This window comes from Coenobita brevimanus, chromosome 46, assembly GCF_032717465.1.
Source record: "Coenobita brevimanus isolate Jiangsu-jjx chromosome 46, ASM3271746v2, whole genome shotgun sequence".
In the NCBI taxonomy this organism is placed as follows: Eukaryota; Metazoa; Arthropoda; class Malacostraca; order Decapoda; family Coenobitidae; genus Coenobita; species Coenobita brevimanus.
The window spans coordinates 56255032-56269566 of NC_136999.1; positions in this window are offsets into that span (position 1 = coordinate 56255032).

Below are 14535 nucleotides of genomic sequence, written 5' to 3' on the forward strand. Positions count from 1 at the left end.
TATCAGTAATAATTTGTATATTATGTTACAGGTGTTCCAAAAAATATATATATCTAACATGGCAGTCATATGCCTTTATACAAGTACCTTATACATCTTACCACCTGCTGAGGTAGTTCACAGACAGTGGTTACGTTCCTGTGCAGCACGTTCTTCCATTCCTGGTACATTGCGCAGTTCATATAGGCACTACTGTGTCTAACTGCTGTAATAATGCTGTTGGTAGACTGATCTGTTCTACACTTCAGGCTATATACAGAATTCCGCCTTATCACATCTAGGCATTTGACATTATGGATGGACGAGCTTGTCCATCTATGTAGCCTAAGCATCCTTTCAGTATGTCATTATGACACACCCTGATTTTATTGATGGCAGATGCTTTATATCTATACCACAGTGAGTTACAATATATTGAGTAACAATAACTCCTGAAAAGTTCTAGCTTAACCTCTTGGCTACAGAAAGACAATTTCCTTAATGTTGTGTTGCCAACTGCCGTCAGCTTCCTGATTTGCTTCAGTATGTCACAAACATCTTTTCTGTCTTCTGTTATGATGTGAGCTAGAGAGGTCAAACTTTTTACAAAGTTTAATGCACACCCATTAAGCCATGTAGATCTTACATAGGTTACTTTGGAATTTTTGGGAGGTACTACCATACATTCAGTTTTTGTTGTATTGTAAATGATATCGTGACTGCATACGCCTGGCAGGCTTCTATAAGTATTTGCAGCACATCGGCTGTAGGGGCCATAAGCACCTTGTCATCTGCATAACTTAAGGAGTTAATGCATTTATCATATATGTGACAGCTTAGCCTCAAATTACTCAGAGTAATACTAAGCTGACCAGTATATATATTGTACAGGTGGGGAGACAGTATCCCACCTTGTCTAATGCCATTGACTCCTTTGAAGCCACAAGGCCAGGAGTTACCCCATTTAACAATGAACTTTTTTTTTTTTTTTTAATGTGTCCGACTCTGGGCAAAGGCTTCACAGCCTGCTCCAAGGCCCGGACACCTCTATACATGTCACCATTGCGGCGCTAACACTCACTGTCCATATTGCATACATACTAGGGCTGTCTCATACAGGACTGGTGTATTGGTATTAGTAGGGGTATTTTTACGACGTGTCGGCGGGTCTTGTAGTAAAGAAGTAAAGTCTGCTTTTACTAAATTCAAATCCTTAACCTGTTCCCTGCCCCAGCGGGGATTTGAACCTGGGTCCGATGGGACTGCAGGCCACCTCTCTACCGACTGAGCTACCGCCTCCCCCAAAAAAACTCCTGCATTGTGTACCAATGCACGAGCAAGTTTGTAAGATATTCTGGAGTACCTCTTTCATGTAGCTTATTAAAGAGTTTCCAGTAGTTAACTCTGTCAAATACTTTACTAGAATCTAGAAAACAGAGATAGACTGGGTCCTCGTTTTGTGTAGCAGTCAATCATGTGTTTAATCGTCCAAACACATTTCAGTGCTGTTCTCTGCTTCGTAGCTAAGCTGATTATCTACAGAGTACAGATAGGCCTCTAGTCTGTGTAGCATGGCTAATTCGATTATCTTTGACAATATTGTAGCAATTGCTATTGCCTGTAGTTGCAAAGAGCTTGCAGGATCCTTAACTTTATTCTTCAACAGTGGAACAGTGATGACGGCAAGTACCTGTGCTGGAATGTATTGTGGCAAATGCAGACGTTCACAAAGACACTTAGCCATACAATCAGGCTGGGTGGTCCATACTTGTATGCACCAGACGGCAGCCCATCTGTCCCAGGGCCTCGCTGTTCGAGAGATCTTTTAGGTAATCTCTCATTTCAGCATAATTAATGCTTCTGAAGTCATGAAGTGTGACATTCCTCAGTGTTTCACGCAAGGCATTTTCACTTGCATCGTCCCTCACACCGTTGAGAATGCCCTCGTAATGTCTACTCCACATTGCAGCTGTTTCCTCCTCCCCTACTGCTTGGTCTTCTCGTCATGGTAGACAGTCGGAGTTCGGAGTCATTGTTTTTACAGCTTTCCAAAAGTTGTATGTATTATTGCTTGCCAGTTTATCGGCTAGTAACTGCTGTTCATGTGCCCCGCACCATCTTAAGCAGAGTTTAAATCTTGCCCTAGTGCCCTGCATGTACTCAGCCAGTGGCCCTTGGCGTGGATTGCCTTGTGAGCGCCACTCAGGAAATGCCTCCCTCGCCGTCGAATGTGCCTCCTGCACAAACTCATTCCAGCCAGGCACCTGCTGCCATTGGTTCCTACTAGTGCCAAAGACTTCCCTGCCTGTTTCTAGCATACAGTTGGTTACATATTTGTTTATACCATCAGTTAACTCACGATGTCTTGGATTATTACTTATGTGGTTAATGCCACATACACTGGCAGGGTCAATGGAAAGAGTACTGAGCTTGTCCGTCAGTACACGACCATATTCCTGTGTTTTTGCTATATCATTAAAGTTCCATTTAATCTTTTCGTTATTGGTTGGTCTTACCTGCCTTAGGGCTGGTAGACCAGCAACACTGAACTGTAACAGGGAAGTGGTCTGATGATATACTGTCGTACAAGACGTTACAGCCTGTCATGACACTTAATAAGCAAGGTGACAGGATAACGTGATCTAACCATGTAGAAGAGAGACATCCCTGATTAACATGCGTGAAGCTTCCTGGTGGCAGTGAGGAAACATTTGCTATCACTAGAGAACGTTCCTGGCACATACGGCTAATTTCATTATAGAAATCTGAATTGGGGGCAGCATTAAAGTCACCAATAATACCTATATTGTTCTCTTCTGCGTTATCAGTTAATGAGGCCAGCTTACCCAGACAAATTGATTGTTCTTCCCTGTTTGTTTGTAGGTATACATTTAGGAGTAGTAGTGTGAACTCATCATCTTTGTAACTAATTGCTATGATTCGGGAGTCTTGTGTGTCAACTACATGTATGTATTTTCTTAGGCTTTTATGCCAGAGCAATGACAATCCTCCATATGGTCTGCCCCGCCTAACATCCAACGACTCATCAATGACAGATAATGAAAAAGATGCGTAATCCTTATGGATATTGTTAGTTAAGTTAACCTCATCATTATATAACCATGTTTCCTGTAAGGCAACTGCTTGTGCTTGCTCACACAGATTTTTAATGTGTGGTTCACTACTCTTCAAACCTTGACAGTTACAGGAGGCACTTTTCAGCTTACCACCCTCCATCACTGATATACCCTATTATTGTTCAGGGGCTGCAGTGGCCTCCGTGTTGTCCTCATGTGGTGACTTAGGATGATAGTAACGTTGAACATAGACATGTTCCTGCCAGTTGTCTAGGCACATTAGTGTATTCCAGTGTTGCCACTTTGCAGTGATGAGGAACGCAGCGGTGCCGCCCCTCCAGAGTTCCCCCACATGCGCCTGATGATCCTGCAGCATCTCCTTCACATAGGCTGCTAGTTCCTCCTTAGGGAAGTCACGAGGCAGATACTTCACCACGACGCGACAGTTCCTAGGACATCCCTGGCGGTCGGTGGCTCCTGTACCCCACCCACGCCTGCGGGGTGGCTGCCGCGTGTTGTTACCACTACTGCCACCCGTGGCTTGGGCTTGTTGTGTCTTCTCTTCTGAAGTTCATAACCATCATCACTAGCCTGCTGCTTTATGATATTTGGGGATAATGGTGGAGTGTCCGCAGGTGTGTTAGCTCTCATGCGAGTAGCAGATGGAGGTGACTGGTGGCGATGTCAGCGTAGGTAGGTGATGCTGCCGCTGCTCGGTGATGCTGTCAGACGGTACTTCCTTCGCCCTAGTAGCCATTACTGGACTGGTGGAACGTTTGTTGTCATCCCCTTGTCCCCTTTGGTCAGCAATCATAACATCACCTTCATCCGGTTGGTCTGTATCAGCTCCGATATCATTATCAGGGATGTTTGAAGGTTGTACCACGTCAGTAGTGTCGTGGTCTTCCTTAGGTGTATTGGCTGTAATGATAGTGTCACAACGTGGTGTTTGTGGTGGTGTGGCGGCTCCACTGCTTGTCACTGTGGTGGGGAGAGTGGTGTGGTGAGTGGTGACACTCTCTTTCAGCGCACCGCTCCTACACACCTAGCCCGTCCCAGCGTTAAGCTGTGAGGCAGGTGCAGAGTCCGGGCGGGGGGATTCACGAAGCACTTTATCCCAGTACCCAAATCGTGCACGTATACCGTCAAGAAGCGATCTAAACCCCGCCATTGGCTTTCTTGTCTCTTTCATGGCTGCAGCACGGGACTTCTTCATCTCCTTCATCTCAGCATCAATTTCTAGTCCGGGCGGGGGGATTCATGAAGCACTTTATCCCAGTACCCAAATCGTGCACGTATACCGTCAAGAAGCGATCTAAACCCCGCCATTGGCTTTCTTGTCTCTTTCATGGCTGCAGCACGGGACTTCTTCATCTCCTTCATCTCAGCATCAATTTCTTGTCTCATGTCTCGCAGTGTATGTGTGACTGTTGTCAGTGGCTGCACCTGTGCCTCTCGTTCACTTTTCATATTGCTTATTTCAAGTTCACACATAAGGGACACGAGCTGCTCCTCCTGTGCTGCCCTTTCAGTCTTCAAGATGTATAACTCACTTTTGAGGGATGTAACCTGATGATAGAGTGTCGTGATGTCAGCGCTGCCCAGAGTTGTGGGTGGAATATTTGTAATATCTTGACATGCCAAGGATGGATGGGCATTTGGCGTCTCATGCATCGTATCAAGTATTGTAGAGATATTATCCTTCTTATTCCTGAAGCATTTCTTCCTGATATGGGAGTCTGGCATGTCCGGTAACAGCTGACAGAAGGTGGCCCTGGCGACACTGACATCATCGTCGTTGTACAACTCACAGTATTGACAAGGTCATCCTTGGGCATTTTGTTCCTCATGCATGCGAGGTATCCTGGGATATCACTGTGTACAGCAGCAGAGGCTTACTGCTGTGTGGTGGTTGTATTAGTGGGTGACATACTGGCACTAAGTTGAAGGCAGAGGCGCACTGCACCATTCGAACACGGGACTGCGTCACCTCAGTGACCTGGCTAGACAGAGGGCTGCCTAGGTCATCATTTTTTCAAACCCTGTCACCATGGCAGCCACCCACTTACACCACATAGTTTTCTGGTCACGAACACTATTTTCTCGTAAAGTACTGGCATTACATTGCTTCTCAAGTGATCACTGACTGTTGTATTTCTACCTGATTTTCACGGCACGGGACAGTAGCCTAAGGTGTAATAAACAAAATACAGTAAATCGCTCAGGAAAAGATGAGAATACCTGCTCCTTTGACTCCCTCGGCATTACACGGTCGTTTGGCGTCAGCTGTAGAGACGATTAATACCTATGAAAGCTGAATAAAATTGTCTGGCGTTAGCTGTGATAGAATAGGCCCTATTAGAGTTGTTCCGACTGTGAGAGGAGCCAAACACCTGATACGAGAGAATGTTTCGTGATAGGTTGATTGTGCCAAAGGTCCACTTGTAAGAGCTTGTCACCGGCGGAGCGGAAATCAGCTGGTGTGGCAGAGTACCAACAGGGTAAAGCCGTGGCCACACCGGGATATATTTAAGCAATAGCACAGGCATGGAAATTATTTCAGAGGTGCTCACACCAGCCCTTCTATCACAGCAAGAAAAAAAGTGTTGCCATAAGAGAAGGGCGAATGATCGCCTTCTCTGTTATTAAGTTTTACTGATACCTGCACGAGAACAAGAAAAACAGTGAAGATAAACACCAGCAAGGATGCTGCTATTCTGGCTATGTTGATGTTTACAATACAGAAGCGGACTACTATCCATAAAATGTTTGTGGACTGGCAAGTAGGTTACTAGAAGGCAGAGTGGGAGCATTTATTATAAACTAGTCAGAGCTTATTTTGGATGACCAGAAACCACGAGACAGTGGATATGACTGCAAACTTCAGTAGCTTCATTTGTTGAGTCTTGTTTTTCATGTTACTGACAAGAAGGATACCACCGTGAGGAAGTCTGTGACCTGGAGTGAGGGTGGTCATGGTTGTAAACAATAGCAGGTCAAACCAACACCCATATATATATATATATATATATATATATATATATATATATATATATATATATATATATATATATATATATATATATATATATATATTTACTGCTCTTGTGATTTTATAATTATTATATAAGTATTTTATCCATAATAATATTAATATATTACGTGATGACTAAGCACTAAAGTGAGCGGTACAATTTGAATACCTGAATAAAATATCAGCATGCATTTGACCCCGATTATTGCTGGAATTCTTGCCTCTTCAGACGGACACGACCGTCAGAAAATTTTTCCTAAATAGTTGCCCCGATAACTTAAGAATATCCTCATGGAGAAAAGCAGGAATTTTGGATGTAAGGATTGGTGGAAAATGCCCTCTTGATCATGGCATAAGTCACCGTTAACTAGCTTGGCCAAGACCGACTGTACCAGACCGAGACCTCCTAGATACATAAGGCCCTTTCTCTGTGACGTCACGCGTGACAGAGAAAGGGCCTGCCCAATATGATTACTTTTGAAGGGTGTGCCGCGGCCAAGATGATGCCGCTACTTGTTTCATTTGGCGCTACTTCTGACGTCAGACCGCGGCGCCAATAATTAACTCAGTATTTTGATTGTTTACTTAGGAAACACGGCCTCTTCTCTTCGTGTATGATTTTTGTACCTACAAAGTATGAGGTTAACCACTTCATTCCATTGACGCATTTTTCATTTTAATCTTGGTAACTGCAGGCGATCTTATTCAGTTTTGGAGAGACCTCATGCAGTGAAGGGATAACTGAAGGCTAAATCAGATCTCTCCAGTTCCAAAAGCCTCTTCAAAGCTGAATAAAATTGTTTGGTAAAAGCAAAAACAAAATCAACGGTGCGTTAATTGGCTTCAAGGAATTAAGTACAAAGGAAAGCAAACAGCAACAGGCCTGTTGGTCCTTTCGTGGCTGTTTAGCATAGAAAAGGTTATAACTAACAAAGGTAATCTGTCAGCTAAAGACAAGGATTGAAAAGCGGTAGGGTGAGGTGGAGGGGAAGGGGGGAAGGAGGGGGTGGGGAAGATTGGGGAGTGGGGGATGGAGGATGCATGCTTTTTCAGGGAGGGGAGGAGGGAAGGAGAAAGACAAGTGGTGGAAGGACAGGGAGGGGAAAGGTAGGAAAGGAAATTGAGGAGGAGGGAAAAAGGTGAGTGGGAGGGGGTGGAGAAAAGGAAAAGAAGAAGGGTGTGGAGAAAGGTGGTGGAGGCAGACAAGTTAGTGGGGTGGGTGGGGAAGAACTAGTTGTGGAGGGAAGAGAATGTTGTACTTTGTGGGTTACGTTATGTAGAAAATCCTGGTATTAATTGGCCCTGTTAAAGCATCTGTGGAGTAAAGATTATCTTACTGAATTTTTATTATATTGATTCAAGCATAAATCATATTACTTTATGGTTATAAAAGGGTGGTGAAAAATGTATATGTTTGTGAGGCTAAAGGTGGGAGGCGTGGTGGACAGAGTGGACAGACGTGGTATGAAAGTGTGTGAGAAAGAGATGGCAGGCGTGATGGCCAAGAAGGTGGACAGATATGGTATGAAAGTGTGTGAGAAAGAGATGTATGAAAGCCAACGAGGCTAAACAACAAACAAGGTTTCAGGCTGTGTGGATGAAATTTGTACAGAGAAATGCATGACAAGGATTTGGTGTTCCCTTGTAAACACAACAATCGTCATATTGACTCTGTCTGATGGGTAATTATGAAGTTTCGCGTGAAAGGTGTGTCTATGAGGGACCCTCAGGATTCAGGGGGCTTTAATGGTGAGTGAATGAGTGTGTGGCCCATTGCACATTACTTCAGCCACTGTCATGTTTGTTACGTTTCCTTGTTTTCTGAGTCTTACATCACTCCACGTACGAGCAGGAAAACAGGCGCGGATGATGATGTCGATAATGTTGATGATAATGATACTGACGATGATGATGGTGATGATGATGGTGTTGATGATGATGATGATGATAATGATGATGATGAGGTAACTGTTTTAAGAAGTCAGTATTTGCTTGGGTTAAAGGGTATTTCCAAATATTTTATTTCTTGTATCCCTCCAACTGGTTTTCATATAATACAAAAAGGTAAACAAAAGATCCGTCCAGTAAAACGTACCTATTGTCGAGTGAAATTAACGATTAAACAAGGGTCACTTCTTCAGACTTTGGCCTAGGGCGGCCAGATTCCTTGAGCCGCCACTGTGGAGGGTGGACAACAAATAAAGCCGTCCAACAAAGCAGTTTGTCCTTACCATAAATACAGATATCCTTGCATGAAGGGACAACTACAACAGACTTTACTGCACACCATTATGTGTTGATCATCCCAGCCTGGCATACTACAAATCAATGACATGGATATAGATCAAGGCCTGGCATCACAAACACAAACAAGAAGGAGCACTCACAGTGTAATACACGCTGCCTACAATAGGTCCAAGGCCGTACCTTTGACCCTGCTGTGACCTTGACCTTGACCTTGAGATATGATGGTATGACTAAGCTGTGTCAGGTGGCTATGGGCACCCCGGTGACCCATGGACTATATGTAATGGGACTGACGTTTGGGGTGATGGAACTGCTTCTCACTGCACAGAATAGCTTGACCCCAGGCCATCACAGTCCGACCCCTGTTTATCCAGCTGTGTTGGCTGTGGCAGTTTGTATTTATCCAGCTGTGTTGGCTGTGGCAGTTTGTATTTATCCAGCTGTGTTGGCTGTGGCAGTTTGTATTTATCCAGCTGTGTTGGCTGTGGCAGTTTGTATTTATGCAGCTGTGTTGGCTGTGGCAGTTTGTATTTATCCAGCTGTGTTGGCTGTGGCAGTTTGTATTTATCCAGCTGTGTTGGCTGTGGCAGTTTGTATTTATGCAGCTGTGTTGGCTGTGGCAGTTTGTATTTATCCAGCTGTGTTGGCTGTGGCAGTTTGTATTTATGCAGCTGTGTTGGCTGTGGCAGTTTGTATTTATCCAGCTGTGTTGGCTGTGGCAGTTTGTATTTATCCAGCTGTGTTGGCTGTGGCAGTTTGTATTTATCCAGCTGTGTTGGCTGTGGCAGTTTGTATTTATCCAGCTGTGTTGGCTGTGGCAGTTTGTATTTATCCAGCTGTGTTGGCCAGGGCCGTTCCTAAAACTACACACTATCTATCTATCTATTGCCAGACGCCTCAATCCCGTTTGGGGTGGCTACAAACAAATCGTCTCCAAGTCGCCCTGTCCCCCGCCATTTCACTGCCCTGCTCCCAACTCACACCCCCCTCTCTCATATACCTCTCCACCCCATCCCTCCATCTCATCCTCGGCCTCCCCCTCCCTCTTTCCCCCTCCACCTCACTCATATACACTCTCTTCGTCAGTCTTTCTCCCTCCATCCTCTCCACATGGCCAAACCACCTCAGTGTGTTCCTCATAACGCTTCCTATCACATCCACATCCACACCACAACGTTCCTTTATATCCTCATTCGTCAGCCTGTCTCTCCATGTGACTCCACAGGCTCCTCTTAAATAACTCATTTCCACTGCTCTCACTCTTGACTTGTGTCCTTCCAGCAATGTCCAAGCTTCACTTCCGTACGTTAGAGTTGGTATCACAATACTGTCATGTAGTAACTTTTTCACTTCCATGCTCACTTCCCTGTTTCTTATCACTGCTTTCAAGGAACCAGCAACCTTTCTTCCCTGCTGTACCCTTTCAAGCACTTCACCCTCCAAACCTCCATCCTTACTCATCACACTACCCAAATACTTAAACGTACTCACATTTTCCAATTCCTCACCATCCAACCTCGCTGTACATTCACTAACTTCACCTCTCTCAAAGACCATCACTTTACTCTTCCCTACATTCACCTTTAGGTTCCGTTTCTTACACACTCTCTCAAACTCATCCACCAAGCCTTGCAGCTCCCCTTCGTCTTCACTCAACAACACAGTATCATCTGCAAACAACAGTACAGGGAGTTTCCAAACACTATCCTCTCTCACCAGGGCCACTCCAACATCCACTACCCTACCTTGTACCTCTTTTATTACCCCATCCATGAACAGATTGAACAACCATGGAGACATGACACATCCCTGTTTCAACCCAACTTTCAAAGAGAAAAATTCACTTAGTTCACCATCCACACGCACTGCAGCCTTCGCACCATCGTACATACTCTTCACAGCATTCAACAACTTCCCATCTACTCCATATATTCTTAACACTTTCCACAATCCTTGTCTATTAACCCTGTCATATGCTTTCTCCAAATCCATGAAAGCCGCATACAACTTCTTTCCCTTCTCTAGAAACTTTTCCACTAAAGATCTAAGAATGAATATCTGATCTACACAACCTCTTCCCTTCCTAAAGCCTCCCTGTTCTTCTCCAACTAATTTCTCTGTTCTTTCTCTAACTCTGTCTATAAGTATCCTACCATACACTTTTCCTATTATACTAAGAAGACAAATGCCCCTATGATTACCACACACTTCTTTTTCCCCTTTTCCTTTGTACAAGGGAATAATTATACCTGACTTCCAATCCTCTGGGACTCTACCTTCCTCCCAGGCCAATCTGCACATCTTCCACATCCATTCTACTACTATCTCTCCCCCATGCTTCAGCATTTCACCACACACTCCATCAATTCCTGGGGCTTTCCCCGATTTAACTTTCTTCATTGCTTCCACAACTTCTATCCTACTGATTTCTTCCTGTCTTCTCACCTCCCTCCTTCTCCCAGCCATTCCCCAGCCATTTATACTCGCATTACTTCCATCCTCTACGTTCAACAATTCCTTAAAGTGTTCTCTCCATCTGTTCACTTTTTCTCCCTTCTCCACTAGTAAACTACCATTTTTATCTTTCACTCCCCCGCTAACATCACTTCCACCCTGTCTTACTCTTTTCACTTCTCTCCAGAACATTTTCTTACAGTCCCTCCACTTTACACTCAAATTCCTTCCAAATTCCTCATCCACTCTCTTCTTACTCTCTCTTACCAATCTAATTCTGGCCCCCACCAAGTAGTGGTCAGAAAGTCCACTCCTCCAACCTCTATACACTCTTGCATCCTTTACACATCTTCGCATCCTTTTATCCGCACACACATAATCAATCATTGCCTTCCTTTCATTCAGTTCACCACCCACCCTTCTCATCACTCGCCATGTATACCTGTGGATCATTTTATGCCTGAAGAGGGTATTGGCTATCACCAACCCCCTCCCAGCACAAATGTCCACTAACGCACTCCCATTCTCATCTATCTCAGCAGGCACACCCCACTCACCAACTATTCCATCCACCTTCACATTACCAACTTTACCATTCATATCACCAATCAAAAACACTCTCTCATTCCTTCCAAACTTTTCCATGCACACTTCCACATTTGTCCAGAACTCTTCTCTCACTCTTCTAGCACGATCTTGCGTTGGCGCATACACACACAATCGCCCACATTTGTATTCCAACTTTCAACTTTACCCACACAATCCTTGACCCAACTGATCCATACTGTCTTACGCTCTTCTTCCATCTTTTACTCACAACTCTACACACTCCTTCCTTTGCCCTCTCATTCTCATCTACTCCTGCACATATACCCCATCCATACTCCCATTCTCTCACACTTTCTCCTCTCCATTTTGTTTCAGTTATTCCACATACATCCACTTTCGCATCCTCAAGCACCTGGACAATCTCTCTCTCTTTCACCTCATCATTCGCTCCTCTTACATTCCATGTACTCATTACCAAGTCCTTTGTCCGGTCCTGGGTCATCATCGTTTGGTCAGTCCTTGTCCGAGGCTTCTTGTTTGTTTTTTTAGTTATAGTCTCACCAATCTAAAACCAAGGTTTGGGTGGGGTCTGGCGCTGGGTGCAGCCATGCCATACTTCCTAAACGAGCGATGAGTAGATTCTGTTATATATGTAATAGGCATCACAGATAGGTACACACATACTAATACAATATAAACGTAAGTATTCTAGCATATCAAAGGAAGGTAAACTTGTAATGCATATGGCTCTTGTACATCAATAAAGAAACGTGGCATACATATTTTACAGTGGTGCTGAAAAAAATGTAGTTACTTTTACCGACTTTCACGGTAGTTCTAATTTGGGTAAGTAATGTAACAATTACGTTTATAATATAATTTGAAGGAATCAGTAGAACATACGCTATTTTCTTAATAGAAATAAATAAGTTAAAACACTCACGAGCGGCAACATCCAGGCCCATACTGGGAGTTAATCCATTGGAGGGAGATTAAGCTTCTGTCACGTGCTTCCACTGTTCACTTTGTTATATATATACCGGTAACTTAAATTATATTTATAACTTAAATTAGTTTGTCTTTACATACACACAAAACACACACACACACACACACACACACACACACAGAAGTGGGTGAAGTCATGTCAGGCCAGGTGGCGAGGTGTGAGCGGACGAACTCTAACGGTGTCAGGTCAGCCACTACCCAATCAGAGTATAGGAAACAAGGCAACGCTGTACGCCGGGAAATCCCCGGCTGGACTCCACCCAAACCTTGGTTTTAGATTGGTGAGACTATAGTTGTTTTCCGGGGAGGGGCACTAACCCTCCGCCAACCCTTTTAGTCGCCTTTTACGACACATCCTGTCAAAAACCTACTCATGACTCGCACACTAAACACATCCTGTCAAAAACCTACTCATGACTCGCACACTAAACACATCCTGTCAAAAACCTACTCATGACTCGCACACTAAACACATCCTGTCAAAAACCTACTCATGACTCACACACTAAACACATCCTGTCAAAAACCTACTCATGACTCACACACCACCAACCATCAAAATTCAGTTAGATCACATAGCCCTGCTACGGTGACGGGAGAGCCCTACCCCTCCCAGCAAGGCGGCTACCCAGACTGGGTGCGAACTCTCTACCTTGCGGTCTTGAGTCAAGCGGTCTACCACTGAGCCACCCTGCTCCCAAGACTTGAGGTTCACTCTTTGTCCAGGAACGGACAGACACAGGATGCTAACTGTTCAATAAACGTTTAGTGCAATTAATTCAAGCGATGCAGTAAGATAATTTTGACTCAAATGACACGACCATATCGCGTTACTGAAAGTTTACTTGCTAAACTCTGCTGGAATGTGTGTGTGTGTGTGTGTGTGTGTGTGTGTGTGTGTGTGTGTGTGTGTGTGTGTGTGTGTACACATTTCCAAACCACCCAGGAGGTAGTGTCAGGGCTCGTTTTTTTTCAAGTGGTGTCCCCGCCATGAGCTGGTGTGTGTGTGTATGTGTGTGTGTGTGCGTGTGTGTATGTGTGTGTGTGTGTGTGTGTGTGTGTGTGTGGACACATTTCCAAACCACCCAGGAGGTAGTGTCAGGGCTCGTTTTTTTTCAAGTGGTGTCCCCGCCATGAGCTGGTCAGGCAGGCCTAATCCACCAGTACACAGAGGGCAGGTGTTAGTGTGGGGGGGTGGGGGTGATACTGAATTAGTGTAGATGAAATACAATTGTAGTGTCGTGTACAGGTAAGACAGTGAACTCAGTCATCTAGCTCGGAAAGGACCAACCCATCACTGGTTACAGAAAGTTTATTAAACCTAATCATAAGTTGCATACCAAAGATATTATATGTAGTTGGGTCCTCTTCTATAAAAATGTCCACAGTATCAACCACAGTTGAGCCAACCATTATGGTTACACCCGGACAATAGCGAGTAATTTCCTTCACACCGGCCAACCCTTCCGACCTTCGTGGATAGTACAAGTCCACAATCTCCAGTCCACACCGTCGCGCCTCCTCTTCAGTAATGTAATTGTATGTTCCGCCGGTATCCAGGAGGCCGGTCACTTGTACTCCATTAATGGTATATGTGACCATTTGAGCTTGTACTGGTTCCGGCAGGTCATCAGTCATTACAAAGTCTAGGGTTGGTAGGGGGTCAGAATCCTGTGGCTTTAAGGGAAAGAAGTTCCGTAGACAACACTGGTAATTCACCAACACATCCCTTCCCAACAGCGGTGTAGTGGGACCATCTTCACCCACAAAAACATAGGGGTAAATAGTGATCATTTCTCCACTGACGGTCTTACACTGGAACTCAGTATTACCCAAGCTTCCCACTATCACCTCTGGAGAGTCTGCATCAGCCGGTCCCAAACTCTCCAGCAGACCACACTGCTTGACCAGCGACAAAGGTAACACTGTGGTGTCCACGCCTGAGTCAATCAGCATTCGGAATGTGTGGTCCCCAACTTGCATCTCCACAAACGGCATTATTGGGTCCATGTGCCCCTCCGGCCCATAAAGGACTTCGACAGAAAACATTGTAAACTACTAATGTATTATACTATATAAAGCTTTAAGCGTATCAACTATACAAACTTTAGCCTTTGAACAACGTTAATAGGAATAACTCGGTGTTATCACCCAAGCGTGCACTAACTGCAACATACACTCGAATAA